Source organism: Astyanax mexicanus, chromosome 13 (genome assembly GCF_023375975.1).
Source record: "Astyanax mexicanus isolate ESR-SI-001 chromosome 13, AstMex3_surface, whole genome shotgun sequence".
Taxonomy (NCBI): Eukaryota; Metazoa; Chordata; class Actinopteri; order Characiformes; family Acestrorhamphidae; genus Astyanax; species Astyanax mexicanus.
The window spans coordinates 36,799,857-36,821,958 of NC_064420.1; the positions used below are offsets into that span (position 1 = coordinate 36,799,857).

General features: G+C 38.3%; 1 protein-coding gene across 12 annotated transcripts in view; it reads left to right on the top strand.

The window, feature by feature from the left end:
- Positions 1–22,102, top strand: part of rap1gapa (RAP1 GTPase activating protein a) — a 139,474-nt gene that overhangs the window by 71,282 nt on the left and 46,090 nt on the right. The window contains exon 1 of one of the 12 annotated variants that reach the window (XM_007246302.4): positions 11,882–12,031. The exons of the other annotated variants lie outside the window; for them this stretch is intronic. The gene's annotated coding sequence lies outside the window, so the exon portion shown is untranslated. Of the gene's footprint in view, positions 1–11,881; positions 12,032–22,102 lie in introns of those variants that run through there. 12 annotated transcript variants of the gene reach the window in all.

Sequence of the window (22,102 nt, forward strand, 5' to 3'; positions counted from 1 at the left end):
GTTTTCTTACAGTTCTCTGGTCTGTGTTCTGGAAAATAATCCAGTATTCCTATTCACCCCTGGTTCTGTAAATAGGAAACAAACAAAGTGGCTCAAACTGAGCCACACAATTTAGTCAGCAACAGGGAGTCGGGTTCATGCTAATGTACAGGATAGAGAAAACGTAGGGTCAGAAAGAAAAGAGATGAGAAGATATTGTTGAGACCTTTAGATTAGTATTGTTTTTAGTTTGCGGATGTTTATGATGAATAATCATAACTGGTTCACATAGGCAGCTATTTTAGCAACAGTTTGCTAACCCATCACTGCAAGGAATGCAGTGAATTTATCTTGATGTCTGTTTTATTAGATTTTATTTTATTGTATTTTATATCATCTTTATATTCCTCTTATTTTAACAATTTCTCTTTTGGGTGTAACTGAAGCATGAGAATATAATTATGCGTGTTTGTTTTGCTGTTCAAAAATCAACAGTCATTGTCCAGAATTGTATAAAGCACCTTTAATCTGCCTAAAGCTTTCTGTGCCTTGCCCTGACTATTTGTGATTTGTGAGTGGAATCTGTAATAGAGATGTAAGAAAATATTGATATCAAAGTATCGTAATATTTTGTCTTGCAACACTACATTGATTTTCAATATTGCAAGAGAAGTATTGATTTTCAATTATTAATTAATATAAAGGTTGTGGTTTATTTAGTGTTGTGTTTAAACACTGCCCTTTAGATAGCAGTGTTGTACCCTGTCATTAGGTCCTGCTGTTTCCATGGAATACAAAGTAAACTTATACTTATACTTATACAATACTTAAACTTATACAATAGCAATATATCCCCATGCTCACAGTATTTCAGTATATTGCAATACTCAATCATAACTCCTGTATTGCCAGTTTTTTGCACAGCCTTAGTCTGTATCAGAGCACTGCTGTGTACAGAATCAGTCATGACACTTCAAACAGAATACACAGACACACACACACACACAAACACCAACAAATGCAAATTTCCCTGTGTGTGTACCAATCATATTAGCACACATGCCAATACATGCATGCAAACACACGTACACGTGCCAACACCCATAGTGCGAGCTCGCACGCACCCCAGTGATTTCCCATGATGATATAGTTGCACAGTAACAAGTGGGCCATCTCCAGGAGGAGCAGTGTGCACTGAGAGCGAGTGGGTGTGAGGAAAACCAGATGTTACTTTATTCAAGAGGAGCATCTGCATTTACTAATGCATAATGAAAACTACTGGCAGCTGGTGCACATAGCAGTGTCGGGAGGAGAGCGACAGCTCATTCAATCACTCCAACACAGTGTTTTTACTGCGTGTCGAATTTGATCACTGATCATTGAAGTGCTGTGATTGTAGAGGTGTCAAAATATTTCCTAGGAAGCCATAAAAACAAACCACACACTTTTCATAACACTCTCATATAATGAGATGTTGAAGTACCTTATTGAGGCCTTCTTTATATTAGGTAAACAGAAACTGACTTTTCCTAGGTTTCATAGGAAGGGTGAATATACCCCCTCTTTACACCTAGTCATGTCATGTCTTGAATAGGATCAGAATTATATCTGAATAAGGCCAAGTCACATACAATGCAGAAGTAAATCCATTCAGGCCCAGTGTATGCAGTGTAAATACATGTATCTCCCCTGTGTACATTCAGTAACTAAAACCTAATTAAAATAACCATTTGCCTGTTCCATCCACACAGCTATCCAATTTCAGGCCGAATAAACAGAGGCGCATTTTACTACCAGGTGTAAATGCATAAAGCTAAAGTTTTAACCTCATTAATTGCAGTACATGGTAATGTTTACATGGTGTATGAAGACCAAATTTCACAAGCATGTGTTTCACCAGAAACACTTATTTATTTATTATTATTATTATTTTTTTTTACTTATAAGCATACTTATGGTAACAGTTGTCTCTAATATGTTTTGTTCTTTTTTTTCTTTCCTTCTTTATGACTGATTGTTCTGTTTGCTGAAACCGGAATAACTGAAAATAATCAATTAAATAATATATTGTTTTATAATAATATATTTTATTTCAAGTCACTACATTTTTGTAGAAAGAAAAATCTTTTCAGTTAATTTTTCTTTTTTTTTTTGGTCCAGGTTTGGCATTTCGGTTTGGGTGTCAGACAATATTTTTCATTTTGGTCCATCACAACTTGTTTGCCATTTATTTTTAGAGTCCCCTTTATAACAGGGTTTAGATGTATTCCGGCAGATCTTTAGCTTTGAATGTTGGCCAGTTGCTCTCTTTCCAGGCCTGTTTTGTTGTTTCTTGCATGTTTTGTTCTGAGTGGCTGTAGCTCAAGGTGGATTTTTTTTGTTCAAGTAGAGAGCAGAGTGCAGAAAGTGCAGACGGTCCACAAGTGCACATGGCGGAGGACACAGTACTTTAAATGATGCTCTCTGAGCCTAATGTACGACATCTATCATCTTTGCCCTCAAGCTCCTCTGTTGCCATACAACCAATGATGGATGAGAGAGAGACAGAGACAGTGGGAGAGAGAGAGATGCTTCTCTGTTTATGTCTGTATTTTCCTGTGTGTGTGTGTTATTTAATACATGTTTTATAGGGCATGGCTCCAATCTCAGCGGACACATGCTCGTGCTGAGATAGCTATAAGGGTAATGGTTGTGATATGTGGCAAATGGCACAGCCGGGCAGTAAAGTGATGTGCAGCGAAGACAGCCTGGGGAAACGCAGCAAGTGACAGAGCGCAAACACCTTCTACACATGACAAAGCAATCAATCAGCCTTAACCATGCTTTCGCCCTGAGCCACTGCTTTTGATAATGGTCAATATCTGTTTCATCATCTGAGATCTTGCATTTGGGTGTATTCTATCAGAACACCTTCGGGCCCCAAAGCAGTTTGAAGTGTTTCGGCTCCACAAGCACGCAGAGATTACAGTATCGCTCCCAGCACTATTGATCATGTAATATATCCTGTTATGGAGAATGAGAATTTTGGTCCCGAGTGTGGTGATGTAATGCTGGCTAGGCGCCTGATCATAGATTGTTTATTTCAATACCTATACCAAGTGAAACATCTGTGATCAATACCAGGGGTATACTAGGGGCAGTTTCTTGTATATTGACTAAATCAAATTTAATCAATTAGTATAGTACTTTTTATAGCTGATGTTGCAGCTTTACAGAATTTACAGAGACAAAATATTAGAACATTAAACACAAAACCGTCAGTAACCACGTCAGTTGTGACTGTGGCAAAGAAAAAAAACTCTAAAAACTGAAGAAAGAAATCTTGGGTAAAACCAAAACTCACCCACCCAAAACTCAAATGTAATCTGTAATAGAGGGTGACAACTTTTTTCCAATTTCATTTGCTGGAGACTTCAAAAATCAAACTTCCATCAGTGTCGGGCAGGACAGATAGGCAGTAAGTACATTTAAAAAAGGTAAAGAGATTGAATTAGTTTTGAAACACATCTCTAAAACAGCACTAGCATTTCAGTGAACCACCAATTCTTTATATCCATGTCCTCCTCAATCTTCACCCTTTAACTAAAGTAAAGCATTATTACTAAAAGATTTCTGCATAGACTTGAAGATTGACTCTGTGATAATCAGTGATCAGTGGTACGTCAACATTGGACAGGGTTTATTCTAGTTTTAGCGTTAATCTTAGTCTGATTTTTATTGCTTTTAAGATTATGATGTGTACCGGCTTTGGGGGGGAAATCCATAGCATGATGTTGAGCTTTTTTTATACTTGCACCTTTTCTTTGACAAGATAACTGTAATTCTGTGTAAAATTCCATATTTTTTTGAAGTGTGACTGATCATAATAACCAAATTTGTCAGAACTGACCATACATAGACTTCTGTCTGTGCCACCAAAAGACCGTGAAAATGTCATGTGTTGTGGCCACAGAAGGATCTCAGGGTATTAGAATTAAGCTTGTGTACCTTTGTGCTCATGGACAACCCAATTCGTCTGGGGACTGTAATACACCACCCTTGCCCATCTGTGTCCTTTTCTCTCTCTCTTTCATTCCCGCTTTCTCTGTCTCTTTCTCCCTCTCTCCCCCCATTCTGAGGTGGGTCATTTGGGTTCGCACTTTCTCAGAGAGTGGGCGGTCAGCTCAGAGTGAGAGATGGATGAGTTCCAGCTCTAGCCGTGCAGTAAGTGTTGGTTTGGATTGGATCTCGCTGGAGAATCTCACTCTGCTTGAGACCAGCTCTTGCCCTTGCTCATTAGGCCACAGCTGATAATGAATTGCACTTTCCTTTGAAGGGAAAAAGAAAGAGGAACATCGTGTGTGTTCATGTCTTCGGTAACTTCTGTTGTAGAGAATGTGACCTTTTTATCTTATGTGCAGCATATTTAATTTGTGTTTAATCTACAGTACATCGAGACATATATGAATTTTTAACTTCTGTTATCTAATGCTAATCTGTATTGAATGTGTAAGCCTTTTCATACTGCTATCACAGTTGGCTGCAATTCGATGCTGCCCTAATTAGAACGTATACTAGAACTAGGCTACTTCTTCTTAGCTGCTGTCAGACCTCCTGAGGATCGATAAATTCTTGCTGCTCAGTTGAGACAAATTTGAGTTATTGACTGCCTGCACCTGAATATTTGATATGTGTAGAATTACATAATCACACTGCACTCTTTTACACCTCAGGACCTGCCTGTCCTAGAGATACTGCTTCAGCACACACCATCAGTCGACACTGTAAAAAACAGGGCCTGTCCAATATTTTGCCTGGTCCAAAAGTCATCCAGCTCTTAGGTTCTGTGGAATTTGTCAATATCTGTGAAAAAAAAGGGCATTCTACTGCATATGTAATCCTTGGTGAGACTAACATGTTATGTAAAACTGACCTGACAAAAGTCATGGGGTAGCAGTACATAAATTAATTAATTAATCAATTGCAAAAATTGCAAGTTTGACCACCAATCTGCCGGCCTTTAGTTTTGGCATGACAAAATTGTAAGACACCAATCTATTTTAGTCAGTACTTAATTCAAAAATCATCCTGTGTAGAAGAGACATGCTCACCAGATGTTGCTTCAGATTTTCTAATTGCTTGCCATTTTGATGAACAGGATCTTAAAAATTCTGTCAGTTTTCTATTACCTGTGAATTAAATTTTCATTTTTTAGACAATGAGGTTATGCACATTAGATCAAAGACAATACTAGAAAACACCTCATTTATATGCAGATCCTCCACCTACTGAACAAGTGTGCGAATGACTTAAAATCAGGGTAAATCCTCAGTGTTGTAATCTGTCAAAATGATGGATGGCCCTCAGATTATTCCATCTGTTTGGTTAACGTGACCTCTAATACCCACCACTAATGATTTCTTGTGCATCAGCACATGTTTAGACTTTGAAAAGGATGTTTTGTGTTATAAATCGTGGCTGCAGTTTCAGAATTTTCTGATGATACAGTTTCACAGTTATTCATCAATATATTGATTATGGCTGTAAGATAGATAAAGATTTTTATTGTTATTGTAATACGAGATTTCTGAATATACACTTTGAGAGCTGCAATAACATTGTGAATAACAACAAGGCCAAATTGCAGTACTTGTGTGCAGCAACAGAGATGTATGCTGTGCTCTTGTGACTCAACTAGGCTGGAGGCAGAGCGAGGTAGAGGTCCACAGAGAACACACACACACACACACACATTGAACTACTACTTTGTTTGGGTGCACTACTTTTTCCCAGCCTATGTGCCAAAAAAATCTTTGAGAAGCTTAAACTAAAAGCTGAATTTTTTGTGTTTCACATGAATATCGGTGTATATTAGATATGGTGTACACCCAATATCACCTGTACACCCGTACTGTCAAATTTCTCTATGGCTAAAGTTTGTCGAATGTGTTTAGCTTACTCCTTCACAGGGGAAAGGGTCAATAGGATTGTTTTTGTGTTTGGATCCAGTTGGCTCAATATTTTAGGCATGACTCTGAGAGGGGCTGAGAGGGCTAGTGTTGGACTGACTAATGCCATGTTTAGGGCTACATGGCACGAACCCTGGGAGGAGATGGTAGGGGGCCCATGAGAGAGGGATGGTAAGGGAGACAAAAAAGGGACAGAGAGATGAGTGGGGGGGCTAAATCGGGTTGGAATGTGTGAGACCACTAGGGGGCTGTTAGGGTTATAAGTCTAAGACCACGCACAGGCAGAGCCCTGCTCAGCTGTTGTGTAGTTTCACAGACAGGAGGAGGGAAGGTAATCGCTGAACTACTTTCAGATTAGCCGTCTCCCCTGCTAGGGTGGTGCTGTGCCCAACTTTGAATTGTCGCATTATTATTCATGTATTCTGAGCCAGTTGGACGTATAATTTGAATCTAGCAGTACACCTGGATCTGTGTTGAAGCACTCTGTGGGGGGAATGGGTTCTCAGCAAGGCTTCACACTGCTGCATTGTGATGAACAGTGGCCATTCCAGTCAAAGCTAAGCTAAAGAAAGGAAATAAAAGCCTGCAGGGTTTTAGTCTATCAGTCGCATACCAGTGCCTTCTACTACAGAGATAAAAACCTAATACTACATGTACACAATGTAGGGTAGGGCTATCTAAAATGAAAAAAAAATGTGACCTGAATGTCAAATTCTAAGAAACAAATGTACATACAAATGTAGGAAATAAGGTGTTAGCAGTATGTAAACTGATCATGAAGTGTTACCTTGGTGAATGGCCTGGGAACACTCCCACCTTAGTAAGTTTTATGGTTTTATCTTGTAAGTGAGGTCAAACACAGGTCAGGTCATCAAGTATATGGCAAGGCTACTTATCAGATTCAAGTGAGTCCTGGTAGAGGGTGCCAGATGGACATCATAAAAGGCATCATCACCCACAGTGGACAGCATAGTGAGTGGTAATCATCATGACCAGCAGTCATGCTAGCAGTCAAGCTAGCTAAAAAAACAACTCTAGCTGAAATCCTCCCCATCCAAATTTAATAAATGAGGCACAGTCAATTAGAGCTTATATCAGGCCCAAAAAAATCCAGCCCAACCTGGCCCTAGCCCATGCAGGTTTTGCCCAACCCGACCCTCCCCATATACTCTTATGAGCCCAACATTTAAACCCAAATTTTTTTTGGAAATAGAGCATTAAAAATTAGTTTTTTTAAACACATTTTGTGCTGTTTGAATGAGTGAAATCTGTTTAGAATAATGTTAATTAACATTGCAACACTGAAAAAGCACAGACCTTTTATTTAAGAAAAATAGAAAAAGAAACAGCTACACACAGCGCTACAAGTCAAGTGCATAATGTGGAAAAGTAGAGCAGCTCACCGTGTGGGTCCAGAGCTGCAAGATTCTAACATTTCTAAATTATACAGCTTTACTTTTAAAACACAGTTTAATTTGTTGCTTAATAGATGATAAAATTAGAATAAAAAAAAAAAAAAAAACTACTCACCTGGCCCGGGCCGAGTTTGGGTCGGGCATCGGGCAGAAAATCTGAACTCCCAAACACCCAATCCTGAAGATGAAGGAATCATAAATCATGGAACATCATACTTATCCATTCACATGTGGCATGTCGGTATAAACAGAAGAAAACATCAATTCATGATTTAATTAGATCATATTTGATTACATAGAATAGGATAGCTTTTTATTATAAAGAGCCTAGCACCCGCTCTCTTCACTGGCCACTACTGGTTTGGGTTTTTTTAATGGACTCCAGTTTGCTTCCACAGTCCAAATAAACAAACTGGTTTTTAAAAATTGGCCAGAAAACAGGTTTCTCTAAAATTGCCTTGAAATTAGTAACTCTAAACTTTTTAGCACATTTAGAAGTGGGGCTGAAAGTCATGATTATTTTGTTAGTTGTCTAATCTGTAGATTATTTTGATTAGTCAATGATTATTATTTCATGTTTTCCTATCCAAGCCTGTTGTCTAGTCTCTGCATTAATATAATAGTATAACTCTCACTTGTCAATCACTTGAAAACAACAGAAACAGCAAAATGTGAATTTAAATATCCATTAAATGCAAAGAAGACATTTAAATGTGGAGCTTGTTGCTTTTTTATTGAGTACATACACTGCCTGGCCAAAAAAATGATTGATTGTAGAGTCTGACCGCTGCACAAAGTCTTCTATAGCACATCCCAAATATTCTCAATGAGGTTAAGGTCTGGACTCTGTGGTGAACAATCCATGTGTGAAAATGATCTCATGCTCCCTGAACCACTCTTTCACAATTCCAGACCCATGAATCCTGACATTGTCATCTTGGAATATGGTCGTGCCATCAGGGAAAAAAAAAATCCATTGATGGAATAACCTGGTCTATATTCAGTATATTCAGGTAGTCAGCTGGCCTAATTTTTTCCAGCACATGAATCTAGACCTGACCAACTGCAGCAAACCCACGTCATTTGCTTAGCTAAATCCAGGTTCTGGATCTGTTGTGTTTGATAATATTCAATTATGAATAAAGTGTGCAGTCTGTACCTTCTCCCTACTGCATTTCTGTCCCCAGCAACTTGAGTAAAGCATTTAAATTACAAATTTATGATGAATCAACAGTGACAATTTTATAATCAATTTTGTTGACTAATGGCTGTGGCACCCGGGGAGTATTAAGGGGCTTGCTCAAAGGCTCAACAGTGGCAGATTGCTGTAACTACTGAGCAACCACGCCCCCTTAAAAATAGGCATTCCCTGACTGGGAATCAAACTCAAATGTGGGAGTGCTGGTAGATTACAAGGCAAACAATGTAAATGGTAACTAGCATTTGCATTTACCTTTTAAAGACTTTATGATTAATATAAAAAGAACTTTACATTGGTTTGGAGTGTGTACATTTTGGATATGTTATTTTTAATAAAAAGACAGCAGTGTTGTAAGGTCACTGTAACTCCCATTCATCTACCAGATATCAAGATGCATACAGTTTTCCATTTAAGGGCACCTTGAAGCTTAAAATCTGAGCCACATGCTTTTGTTTTTGTTTTTAAGTTATGTTTATTGAAGGCTGTGCTCCAGACTTAGACAGTAGTCCTTGGGCATTTTTTGTCAGAAGTTACTGAACTGCTCTCAGACCCTACAGCCTTGATCACAGCAAGTTTGTCTTGGCATCAGGAGTGTAATGCATCAGACAGTTTCAGACTGTCTTTTCTATCCTTCTGGCTAGTGAGAAAGATGACAGTCAAAGTGAAATGACACATTTTCTCAAGACTTCAGAGCCAGTTCTCTTTACCCGGAATGATGAAGTTGATCATTTGATATAGAAGCTGTCGTATGGAGAACATTACCGAAAAAGCACTGCAGTTTACTAAAGATGTGAAAGATTGATTTTATTTTAGATTTTTGTACAAGTAATACTTTACAAAATATTCTCTTTCTCCTTGAAACCATTTGAACTTGGCGAGTTCTGAGTTGTCTGAGATATGTTTCTTGTGTAGTGCAAGTCAGTAGAAAAGTTGTTTCAGAAATCTTATCCCTACATCTTTACCACTTTTTGTGTAAGACTAAAGTCTGGATCAGACTAAATGAATTCAGTCTGATTTTAGACCCAGCATCTGGCCTGAATCTGAGTGTTGTGAATGACAAATGGGCTGAGCAGTGTGACATTGAAGTATAGGGGTATTTTGAACACAACAACCCACGATACAGTCTATAAGTATATAACTACAATCTGAACCTATGCTCAGCTGACAAAATGGATGATAGGTGTAGAAAAATCTCATTGACTCATATAGTATAATTGTCTTTTCTCTTAAGCACATTGCAATATGAGGTTTTTATTCTTATTGTCCATCTCTAGTGAAGAGCAAGAAGGATGCTACAGCTCTTGGGAAAGTGAAACTGAGGAAAGGTTTAGTGATCTATAGCAACAATACTCCTGCCTTTTTGACTTTTCATTTAAGAAGTACCAAGAATGGACATTTTCTTGACCCTCCTCCCTGAGGATGTACTAACTCACATAGGGGCGTCCATGATGACATGATGCCTGTGTCAAACGAGTAGTGTTTTTAGCCTCAAAATCTGAAACATTATTTGATCACAGTTATGGCATGATTAATACTTAATCTCACTAAAGTAGTAAAGTACGTTTTTCCCCATCCTTTTTATCTTTGAACATGTGTTATAACCACAGTCTTCAGCAGATTCTTTCTGAATGAGAATCAAGATGAATGTGGGGCATTCGTCACCAGCTTTAAAGACACTGGGGATTAGACTAGTGATTACTACAATACATTTGTCACTTGGTCTGGAGCTTGCCCAGTAATCCTGTGTTATCTCTATGAATGTGGCATACACAGCTCTACCTACATCCCATACGCCTGTTCATTGCTGCAGCTTTGTTTTGCCTTGAAAAGGACAGCAATGGTTACAAGGTTTTTTTTTTCCTTTCACAGAGCTTGGTGTGTGCTCTAGAGACAGGACTCAATTTGCAAGCCAAAAAACCTCTTTGTATAGCTCATTGACCCAAGCCCTGCATTTGTTCCTAAGCAGACCAAATGAGTCTGGTCTCAGCAGAGGAAAAAGTATACTGCTCTGGACTGTGTTGAAGTTTAATATACAGGTATATCATGAAGATAGAGTTTGCCTATCTAGAATTTTACAGTTATATAAACTTTATGTTCCTGCATTATGCACTGCAGGAGTGAGAGAGTTCTGTTTTGAGTTAGCAATACTGAGTCATTGGGCTATATTTATAACGAAATGACTGCACGGTTTGCGTTAATGTTGCACTGATCCGTTATACTGGATTGCTATGTCACGCATACTGATCTTATTAAAATGGATCACATATCAATCCGATGGGGTCGATTTCACATTTGATACTGCTTCTTAGTCATGATCACAATTTAAAATAGTAACAGGGCAGTTTTATAAACCTTTCAGGAACCAAAACCATGTCTTTGTGCAAGTAGGAGAGAATTGGGGAATAAGTTATACTATATACAAAAATTATTTAAGTGAACTCGCTTCTACGCTTCTACGCATTCTGTACACAGCTATAAAACACAGATGCACACAAGTGTTTTTTTTATCTGGGTTCAAATATTATCACTGGGATGGAACCCCTAAAAAACAGCTTAAGTACTTTCAGCAATTATATATTTATGTACAACATATAACAATACAACAAAACAAATTTTTAAGTGAATACAAATAAAAACAAATTGACAGGTTTATTATGTTTCGTTTACTTTCCTTTCACTACAGAGAGTATGATCCCATAATTTTTTTTTATAGCACTGAAGAAAACCTTAAGAACCCATTTAAAGTACACAACTGCGTTTTTAGAATGGAACATGCATAGTTTGGAACATGAAGGACAAAAAAAGAGAGGACTGATTTTAGATTGGTTCTTTTTAAATTCAGTTTGCTGCATCCCACTTGACTTCCCCTTCATTTTAGAAGCTCAAATTTGGCATATCCATAATCCTAAAGAGAGGAAACGTACAGATTTCCCTATTGGATCTAATCCACTGGGATGTGCCAGAATAGCTATATGAGCGAGTGATGGCGAGAGACACAGTTAGAATAAGAAAAGGAGGCGTTTAGAGGATTGTAGTTTTTTTTTTTTTTTTTTAAACAGGCGGGGGCTTACTTTTCGGGAGCGAGTTTGGTTGCCCGAGCAACCGTGCCTGACAGGGAGACGTGTTTAATTAAGGCAGTGCACGATGAATGCAAAATATGAATGCAAAATCAAACGCCTCGGATGGGCAGCCCTCAGTCTCTCGGTGGCGCTGGGAGAGGAGGAGGGGTGTGCTTTCTGAGAGAGAGCGAGAGAGAGAGAGAGAAAGAGCGAGAGAGAGAAGGGGGTGGGGGCTGGAGGAGGAGCTGTGAAGGGGTAAGTAGTGACTGGAGGATGAGCGCCGAGCTGCTAGCAGGTGTGTGGCAGAGTTGAGAGCTGTAGTAGTGATGAGAGAGGAGAGCTAGCTGAGTGCCGCTCATCAGTGCCAGAGCTTCGCACTGTTTTAGCTAGGGAACACACTGCCACCGCTGCCTCTACAGCAGCTGCACGGTGAGTAACTTCACTCCATCTGCTTCTGTTGGCTTACACAGCTGGAATGAGTGTGGTGATGATGCTCTGTTTACAGTCAAAACAGGACCAGGACGCTGTTGTGTGAACTTAATTTGCTTATGCAATCATTTCCATTCAACCAGATAGACTAGTGCCAGTGTATACAGATACTTATATTCTCTCAGAATGAAGTGCAGTTGATTGTTCATCAAGAAAAAAATTCTCAGTTTGAATATCAGTTAACATTCCTTGGGTTGTTTTTTTTGAGGTGTGACTGTGTGATCTGAACAACTTTGGGCTATTGTTTTCAGATACAAAATACAAATAGTACAAAAACGACAATGTAATGTGTGATGCACATTCTTTATTGTACTATGGACAAATTCTGCAGGATTTAAACCAGTATTTATTGGATTTAGCATGAACTGAGAAAACATACAATGGTGTGATCTGTACAACTTTTGGCTTTGGTTTGATGTAATGAGCAGATTTACAGAAATATAAATGCGGAAATATGAACACTTGTTTTGCAGGTTATGCAGGTTCGTTATTGCATTTTCAACAAATTCTGCAGGGTTTTAGTCAGCATTTTACTCAGCATGGACTGAACATATGCACACGCGTGCACACGTATGTAGCTTATCTGGCATTTGAGGTGTAACTCAATAGCCCATGCACTCCAAGCCCTCTCTCTGTGTTGCTGTGTTGTGCTCAGTGACCCCAAACAATGCAATTCAAATCTGTGTTATGTTTCTATGGTCCACCACACTGATGTTGTTCACACTTACAGTAGGCACACATGCGCATGTGTGTGTGCGCACAAACACACGCGCACACACACAGAGACATCCCTATATAGATGAAGGCTTGTAGATTTTCCAAAGCAGCAGCTCTGCTCTTCTCCAGTGGGACAAAGTAAAGCAGGTCTGTGAGCAATAACAAGCTTCCGTTTTATGCCTCATTGCATGTCATTGGGTGCTCGGGAGATATCCCGTAGTTTCCTTCAGACGTAAGCGTGCAGAAATGTATGTATGTGTGTTTTTTTTATGACTCTCTTTGTGGTCCAAGCTGGTACACACCTCAATTTTTAAATGTACCGGCAGCCACGAGCTGCTGCACCTACCGCTTCTACCCGTGACTCATTTTTAAATACCATTCTGTATTTCTGTCTGCATCAAAAGCACCGCCAGACTGTTCCACCACGTGTGACACAGAGGGAGACGCAGGTTGTTCGGCTGCATCTAAATAAAAACACTCTTTGGAAGAAGCAGCAGCAGCAGCTCAGGAGCAGTCAGTGCAGTGTAGTACAAATACCTCTCTCCCTGTCTGCCCTTATTTTTTCTTCTGCCGTGAAGAGCTTTTAATGTCTCATTTGCTCTCAGCTCAGCTTTCGTCTGTGAGAGAAGCTTTTCCACTCAGACAGAGGGAGAAAAATATAGACTTCATTTGAATATACAGGCACAACTTCCCAGACAGCAGTGCTCTCCTGCACTCTCAAAACCAAGTAAATAACTCATTAGGATTCCCACTAAAGCCATTCAATTGAAAATTGACCACAGATGAACAGGACAGCCATTTGGCTTTAATAGGCTGCTGTCACTCTGACTTTTGTGCCACTTAAAACAGAACAGGCGGCTTACAAACAAACAGAAAGCTTGTGTTAACTGTGTCCAGAAGCAGTGTCCACTTCTTAGTGCTTGGAGGCATATGGGATGGACCAATTTGTATTGTGGTCAGAACAATCAGTATCCAAGATCTTTTTTGTGGAAGAAATGGATACTGTGTGCTTCAGACCACACATGAAAGACAAGGTCCAAAGACCAGAGTCTATCATGGTTGTCACAACATCTCAAACAATAGTGCTCTCCTGCAGTTATCAGCTCATTAGGATGTCCCCTAAAGCCATTTAATTCAAAATCAATCACAGGTGAAGAAGACAGCAATTTGGCTGTTGTGAATAAATGTTCATTTACTAATTTAGCAATGATCTAGGAGTACAGTAGGGCTGTGCAGTATGGGTGTATGAATTTGATAGATGTTAGGCAGGAGATTTGAGATTCAGCATCTCTGAAATAATTTAAGTAGTGTGTCTCTGACTGAACGTGCAGTAAGTTAACTCAAGTACAGATGTCCGATGTTTAGCTGTGTTAAGGTCTATTAATGTAATGCGACTTTTAACTCCATAACTTTTTGCCCCTTTTGTTCTCTATAATTTTTTGTGACAGTAGCCATTACTCTTCTCCACGTTTCATTTTATGTTAAGTAAAAACTCTTATTCCTGTAGCTCTTGTGCATGTACAGAAGAAAACTTTAAATTGAAATATTTTCGAATTGGATATAATCTAAGAATGAACTGAGAATATTCCACTTCATGTTGAATATTTATAAGACAATCATTGCGACTGAGATATTCAAATTACAGGCTTGGCAGAAAGCCAGTATTTCTACCATCAGGGGCACATTTTGCTCATTAGCTAAAAGTAATTCAGTGTGTATTGAATTTAAAATCACTCCACATGATTATGATGCCTTGTTTATATTGATCTGCTTATTTCAAGTTTGGTCAAAAACAGTCATTATGTTCAACATTTTGTTACCATGTTAAGATTTACTGTATTTTAACAAGATGTTTGACTACTAAGCGATTTTGTGGTGTTTAAGTGGTGCCGGAAACTGAGAATTAGCACTAAGTAAATTGCTAATATGTTGGTATGTTGGTGCATTTTACTCAGTTTTTAATTATATATTTTTTATTATACTCATGATTGGACAACATATATTAATTCATTTCGTTTGATATTTTGCAGTGTGGACAACTCAGTCAGTGTCATTGGGAACACCTGTTTACTATGCTCAGCACTGAACATGACAGATAATAGGGGGTAAAATAAGGAAGGTCAAATTTCAATTTTAGGTCCAGCCTCAGGTTTCAGGACTATTAAAGCAACAGTCTGTAAGTTTGGGGATTTTTTTTAACTCTGGAGACAATGTGTAATTGCAATTAGCAAGCGGTAAAGTACCTTTAAAATGTATATTGTGTTGCAGACCTTTTTCAGCTCTCTTTAGTTTTAATTTTGTGTTTCCTTGGTTTAATGATGCATAAATGAAATGACTTTTGAAATTAATATACAGCTCTGGAAAAAAAAAATAGGATCAAGAGAAAGAAACCAAGCTGAACTGCTTTTTTGCATTAGGAGTGGCATAAAGTTATCCAAAAGCAGTGTTTAAGACTGGTGGAGAAGAACATGCCAAGATGCATGAAAACTGTTCTGTAAAACTGTTTCTGCAAATAAATGCTCTAAATAACAATGTTCAGATGATTCAGAAACTGAAGTGGTCTCTTAACTTTTTTCCGGAGCTGTATTTGGCTCTGCAGGAATGGTTGCAGATTTTACTTGGTCCCAAACAGTGAAATCCCCAGTCCATACAGTCCCTGAATGAAAATTAAGATGCAAAGTTGATTGTTTTGTGAAGTCATGACAACCAGTAAATTTACATATACACCTTTGCTATCTAAAGCAAGCCAATGAAATGGCAAGCACCAGTGTATCAGTCTTAAAGGCCCAGTAATAAACAGGTAGTTTAATTGGAATGGATCATGGCCAATATTACAGTTTTTCTCAATTGGTTTGGCTCATTTCTTGAAACTGAGATGACATTCCTATAACTAAAAGGTAAATTGGCCAAACAGACTTATAGTTCTTCACAACACTTCAGATAACCAGCAAAATGTCATATGTCTCCCAAAACGTTCATTCTTGCTTCAAAATGAAGTCTTTCTCCCATATAAATAGTCAGTACCTTAAAAATGGCATAGATCCTTCTCAATTGCTTTGGCACATTTTCATTAATTTTGTCCATCTGTCAAAATAAACTGGACGGTGCAGCAAAACTACATGGATCCTCATCACTGCTCATATCGCTCCAAAAACAGTTTACCCACGTGTCAAAACTGATTTCCTTTCTCACACAAACCATCAGTGCCCCCAAAATGCATTGTCCCTTTGGCATTGTGTAAGTACTGCAAGTCAAAATGCTTAGATGTTTTGTCTTTATGGCAGAGGTCTAGCTAAAGGAATACAATATTCACACCACACACACTGCACTCTTTCTGCTGAGGAAACTGTAACTATTTTTATTTACAAGTACATCTTTACACATTACTGTAGGTAGAAAGAAAAGAAAATACTAAGGAAAATGTATCAAATATACTATGTATACAAATTACAAAAACCTGCAAAAACAAAACAAAATACATTACAGTAGGTAAAAAATAGTCAAGCATCACAAATGCAGTACAGTAACATTCTGACTACTCTGTGTCACTCCCCTCTCTCCATCACCTTCCTGGCCATCCATCCGCTGCAGTCTGTTTGGCCATAAATTCTCATCAACATTGCATCTGATATGTTCTTTAGCAATGCACTGTGGGAAGAATGCCTGAGCCATCCTCTACACTGATCGCCACAGGACTATATAATCATTATATCATCACAGGACTATATCATCGTTATATAATCACAGGACTAGCATCAAAGAACTAGCACCAGGCCAAGATGTATACAGTGGATAGAAAAAGTCTACACACCCCTGTTCAAATGGTAGGTTTTTGTGATGTAAAAAAAATTACAATAAGACAAATAATTTCTACCTATAATGTGACCTATAACCTGTACAATGCAATTGAAAAACAAACAGAAATCTTTCAGGGAGGTGAAGTAAAAATAAACAACTGAGATATTGAGGTTGCATAAGTGTGCACACCCTTTTATAACTAGGGGTGTTGCTGTGTTCAAATTTAACCAATAACCTTCGAACTCACTTTAAATTGGAGTCAGCACACACCTGTCAACAATTAAAGTGCCTCTGATCAACTCCAAATAAAGTTTAACTTTTCTAGTAGGCTTGTCCTGATATTTTTGTAGCCACATCTTTCAGCACAAGCCATGGTCCACAAAGAGATGCCAGAGCATCAGAGGTATCTCATTATTCATAGATATCAGTCAAGTGAAGGCTACAAAAGTCATTAAATATACCATGGAACACTTTGAAGACTGTCATCATCAAGTGGAGAAAACATGGCACAACAAGACATTACCAAGAACAAGACATTTGACAAAAATTTATGATAAGACAAGAAGAAAATTGGTCAAGGAGGCTGCCAAGAGGCCGACAGCAGCACTGAAGGAGCTGCAAGAATTTCTGGCAAGTACTGGCTGTGTAGTACATGTAACAACAATCTGCCGACTTCTTCATATGTCTGTGCAAAACAAACATCCAGAAAACATCTAAGCTCTACTTAATTTTCCAAAAATTCATCTGATATCTACCAAACGCATGTGGGAAAATGTGTTATGGTTTAATGAAACCAAGGTTAAACGTTTTGGACATAATTCCAAAAGGTATATTAGGCGCAAAAGCAACACTGCTCGTCACCAAAAGAACAGCATACCTACAGTGAAGCATGGTGGTGGCAGCATCATACTTTGGGGCTGTTTTTCTTCAGCTGGAACTGGGGCTTTATTCAGGGTGGACGGAATTTTGAACAGTTCCAAATACCAGTCAGTATTGGCAAAAACCTTCGGCCTCTGGTAGAAAACTGAAGATGAAAAGGAACTTCATCTTTCAGCACAACAATGACACAAAGGACACATCTAAATCAACAAAAGAATGGCTTCAGCGGTATAAGATTAAGGCTTTGGAATGGCCCAGCCTGAATCCAGACCTGAATCCCATTGAACATCTGTGGGGTAATCTGAAGAGGGCTGGGCACAGAAGATGCCCTCACATTTTGTCAGATTTTTGAGCAGCAAAGAAGAGTGGGCAAATTTTGCCACATCAAGATGTGTCACGCTGATCATGTGTCACTGTGTCACGGTTCCTACCCAAAAAGACTGAGTGCTGTAATAAATGCAAAAGATGTTGCAACAAAGTATTAGTTATATGTATTTAACCAGGTGATTTTAAGTTTTTTGTTTTATATTTTTTCGCTGTAAAGATTTATATTTGTTTTTCAATTGCATTGTACAGGTTATAGGTCACATTAAATGTGAAAAAAGTTATGAAATTATTTGTCTTGCTTTAATTTTTTTACAACACAAAAACCTGGCATTTGAACAGGGGTGTGTAGACTTTTTATATCCACTGTATATAGAGCAATGCCAGCATTCAAAATAATAGACAACAAACTGATGGATTGGTCACCAGTAATGTGGGACACTCATTTTCGTCAAAACCTGCTTTCACCTGTTACCTACTCACCTGATTGTAATGAATTTATGAAATGTTCCAAAATATGTGTTCTGTATTGTATTACAATTTCTTAATTCATTTTGAGAATTGAGCAGACTATTCTGCAGATGATGACTTATATGATGAAATTGTGCTGACATGTTTTGGAGAGAACAACCATTACACTGAGAACCAACCAATTGGGATAGATCAACAAGATGCATTCTTTTGGAAAATGTACTAAATGTAGGATGATTGTGTTAAGTGTAGGCTACTTGTACAAAACCATTTGCAAAGATGTACTAAGTGCTTGAGACATGTACAAAGCATTTGAAATGTGATGAAAGAAATGAGAAATGCCATTCTGTTATGAGAAACTGCAAGTTAGTTTGGGAATTTGTCCATGTTATTTTGAGAATGTCATCTCAGTTTCAAGAAATGAGCCAAACCAATGGAGAAAAACTGTAATAAAACCGCTCAGAGAAGGAGTGCTGATTTAAGATCAAAATCATTACAGGTAGGAACACATCAGCACTCCTGGTTTGAGACACTTTGAGTAGGTTAAAAATGGTCATGTTGCCAAAAAAAATAAAATTGGATTTGTAACACAACCCACAAAGACATCATAAATGGGCATCAGGGGATATAGCACAAGATTATATACAGGTAGGGTGCGTGCCCATTAATGAGGGGGACATGGTTAGCTTGTCCACAGTGCAGTTAATTGTTATTAGCCTTTCCTTATTATACACTAAATATATGATATGATATAAAAAAACACTTATAAAATTGTATGTGGGGCATTTGCCTGCATGGTTTCATACTAGATCAATCTGAAGATAACTGGAAGGCATTATTAAGAACAGGAAAGCATATCAGAAGACAAGTTATAACCTACAGGGAGAGGTGCAGCTGATGTCATTGTTCAGTAATTACTTCGCCCTCAGACTGAGCGATGCAGTGACACCTTCCTCAGTCCCATGGCAGGGTGTTATGTGGCTGTACGGAAGCAGAGACTGAGGGCTCTCGGTAGCCTGGCGGGAATTTCTACCATGTGTGAGAGCATTGATGAACAGTGGAAAGACTAATCTTACTGCAGTAAAGGCAGCATCCCAAATGATGTACAGGATATCAGATATGACACTGACAGTCACAAGTTAAAGGTTATATAGCCTATTAGCCTGTAGGAACTTGGTTTTCTTTCTCTCTTCTCTGGTAAAGGAACTTGTTTGATTTAGTATATTGATGCTGTCTATCAAAAACCTTGAACGTAGATTTTTATCTTTTTACTTTTTGACATAATGATGTAACGACTGGACCAAAGACAATCACATTTACTCTTAGTGATGAACACAGAAGAAAGAAGAAATGTGGTCTCTGGCCAGCTGTACAGTGCAGATTTATGCCATTTTATAAGATGTTGGCTACTGAGAGATTCATGATGATTAGGTGGTGTAGGAAACTGCAAATTACCACATGTAAATCCCATTTGAACAGCCAGTGAAGTTATATTTATTTAAGTGGGAAGCTTGGGATTCAAGATAAAACACAAATTCGGAGATAAGATCTGTTCTGCGACCTTTTCTCTTTTTATATGTTTTTAATACATTTTAATACATTTTGTAAGGCAGTATAATAGGCAGCCAACCAGACCAAAAGTCAGAATGTACTGTCTGGATAGGATCAGGTTTATATGGGGATTTGAGATATTGTATATCCTGTCATTTTTAACTGGTGTTTTTCAGTGACCTAAATTCCATTTACTTTTTTTTTTTACTTTTATCACTAGGTGATAATACCATGGCCATCTGTAGCTGGAGGTCCCAAAAATACAATTGGCCTCACTCTTGCTGGGTGGGAAGAATGGCCCTCTTTCTCACCCCATTACTCAACATGATGCTAGTCAGTGCGGGTGTCTGGCAGTTAGTGTTCTCCTCCATTGAAATTGCATTAACGGCAGAAGGTAGCATTGTGTGAATGGGGGAGTTGGTGGGGACTGGAGACAATATCTGAAAAAAGGGCTGTAAAGCAAGGAAAAGTACAGATATTTTTTTTAAAGATTTTGTTAATACTTACCCCACTGTGTGTGTTCATGTAATGTCTTTAAAAAAAACAAAAAAAAAAACATACCTTTGTTTGTCTTGTTGCATGACTCCACTCCATCCAATCTGTGTGACATGGAAGCTACAAAGAGACGAACTCAAAGACTCAAGCCAACTGAGCAGCTTTGTACCAAAAAAGAATGCTGTGTGTATTGTTCATTCAAATTAATTATAATTATATTATTAATTTTAATTAAGGTAAAATGTTTAAGTACATGTGATTACTTGTGACCAGGCACTAGCACCTGTGTTGACTACATTCTTTTTAAATGGCAAGATAGATGGTTGCAGCCTTATGTTAAATGATGGCAATGTTTTTGGCTTTTTGTTTTTACTGATTAATTTATACTAGTAATTTTGTGTATTGGTCATTAACAATATAAATATCCTGAATTAAAAGTCCCCTTGTAAAAAGCTCATCTGAATAGTACTTTTACATACTCTCAGCTATAAATAAATCTGAGTGTACCTCTACTTTTATATTATCTTTACTCAGATTGGAGAAGATTGATGCTTAGTAAATGAGGATGGTCCATTTGGCAGCTCCTGCTGTGTGGTCCAGGATTCAGCATATACTGGGGAAAACTCTGAAACTGCTGAAGTGCTTGCCAAGTATAGAGGCTGTCTGGAGGGCTTTTGTTATACAGTTTTTTTTGGCTCCTGGATGGGGTTCACTCGAGGTTCGTGCCTCACAGTGTCTGTGCTCTAGCTCTTTCTTTCTCACAGATGTTATCCGAGTTCACCACCAGCCTGAATCATCAGACAAACTGATATTGCAATAAACCAATCCATAAAGAGTTTACTTAAAGTCTCTGGCCACAGAGGACGAACGACATGATCATTTTACAGAAACTCTCCTCCCTGGATCACGAGGGTAGTTGAAGGTTAATGTAACCTGCGTGTACTCAGCCTGGCATTTCTGCTGCAATTTATGATAATGCATTCATGAGGGTAAAAGCCAAAGGGGTGTATCTGGAGAATAATCACATTTCACTTTAGAGTGGCTGTCTGCTCCGTGATGAATGGTGTTTGCTGGAAGGAGCAGGGCACAGAAGATCTTATGAAACAGATGAAGAGGAGCTGCTGAAGTGCAGCCCAAAGCGAGGCCTTGTCTCTCAAAGACTGGCTCGTTAATGAGCATTTCTGAGGTACACGCCAGTGCTGTGGACCCGAGCATGCTCTGTGAAGTTTCTGCAGGCGGATGTGCAGCAGCATTCCCACTGCTGATGTTTCTTAAGTAAGCCTGACGTTCTGAATTAGAGCATGACATCACCTTTCTTACGGAGATTTGGGTTTTGTCTCATGAGCCATATTCATGAAGATCATGTGTCATATTTATTTAAAGGACCCGTATTATGTAAAACTGAATTTTCCTCTCTTTTAAGTCGAAGTGTTTGATGTTCCTCTTCTGTGTGAACATGCAGAACATACAGTTACATTCCTGTTATATTTTCATGCACCACAAATTTTTTGTTGTTTAAGTTAACATGTATTGTACAAATACATGCATTTATATTTACATTTACTTTTGTGCATTTTAGGGATAACTAGGGAAGCATCAATAATATTTTTTTTTTCCAACTAAATAAAAGGATGTGTATTTTTGTTCTCACCAATACTGATACCTACTTAGAAAGAAGCAATCAGGATCATGCTTAGATAAAAAAAAAAAAAAAAAAAAAAAAAAAACATTAGTTTCTGTCTATGGACGTATTTTAATTTCCCCAGCATCATCATG